This window comes from Chrysochloris asiatica, unplaced genomic scaffold, assembly GCF_000296735.1.
Source record: "Chrysochloris asiatica unplaced genomic scaffold, ChrAsi1.0 scaffold01873, whole genome shotgun sequence".
Lineage (NCBI taxonomy): Eukaryota > Metazoa > Chordata > Mammalia > Afrosoricida > Chrysochloridae > Chrysochloris > Chrysochloris asiatica.
In genome coordinates, this window is record NW_006410391.1 from 12,816 (window position 1) to 14,015 (window position 1,200).

Below are 1,200 nucleotides of genomic sequence, written 5' to 3' on the forward strand. Positions count from 1 at the left end.
AAGTCATTGGTCTTGCAAAATTCTATTATGCAGTCTTCCAGCATCATTTCTATCACCAAGGCCTTATTTTCCAACTACTGATCCTTTCTCTTTGTTTCCAATCTTTGCATTCCAATTGCTAGTAAAAATCAGCGTATCTTAATGGCATGTTTGATCAATTTCAGACTGAAGAATTTGGTAAACATTTTCAATTTCATCATCACTGGCTTTAGTTGTTGTTGTTAAGTGTCATCGAGTCAGTTCTGACTCACAATGACCCTGTATAGGGTTTCCCAGAAGCGGTTGGTGAGCTTGAACTGCCAACGTTGCAGTTCAAACCAACCTTGAAGTCCAGTGCATTAACCCCCAGCACTACACCAGGACTCCACTGCTTTAGTAGTTGGTGCATAATTTTGAATAATAGTGGTAGAGAGCTAAAGCAGAGGTGCAGGTGGTACCTGGGAACTGAGGGAGGTGATACCGCCTGGCCTCCAGTTATGCTGCCCACGCTCCATGTGGGCTTCTTTTAAGCCTCTTTAGTGTCCATCTGTACTCTTGGGCCCATGGAGCCCACACGAGACTATTCCCTGTTCGGGAGCGCAGTCTCTGCCATACTCCCCCACCAGGGGCCATTGATGTAAGTGAGCTCCAGCCAGTTCCAGACAATCAGGACATTTTCTGCCATCACATGAAAGACTGATTGTGGCACTTCTGTAGCTGCAGGCCCATGTGTGGGGCAAAGAGGTTGTTCAGGTACCACTTTGAGGACATCTGCGGAGTGCAAGGGGTTAGGGCTGCGCAAGTGGAGGCTGAGCGGCTCCTCCCTTTGGAGAACCTGGCCTTGGGGAGTTTCTGTCAAGAGGCCTGGGTCTTCTCTGGCAAGCATCAGGTAGCTAAGGAAAACCAGCAGGTAGCAAAGGAGGTGGTACTGTACCAAGCCTTGCTGCTGCTGACTCAGTACCAAAATGATCTCCTGTACCTTCAATCAGGCCCTGTAAGGAAGGAGTTAAGCCCTGCTAGCAGCTCATCTCTTGGTCCTGAAAATTAGCTACCCCCACTTTGGAGCCTTTCATCAACTGGTGACCAGTTTAACCCTTCACAATTCCAACTTCTTTGGTCCCCAGTAAAGATGCTGAAGCCAACGCTGAAATACCGTGTGAGGTTGCTGGGGACCTGAGGGCCCAGTAATACAAGGGGAAACATAAGACACCGCCACTCTGC

General features: G+C 48.6%; 1 pseudogene; it reads left to right on the forward strand.

The window, feature by feature from the left end:
• The first annotated feature begins 542 nt into the window (after nucleotides 1-542).
• On the forward strand, nucleotides 543-1,106 carry LOC102831101 (annotated as a pseudogene).
• Nucleotides 1,107-1,200: the final 94 nt, after the last annotated feature.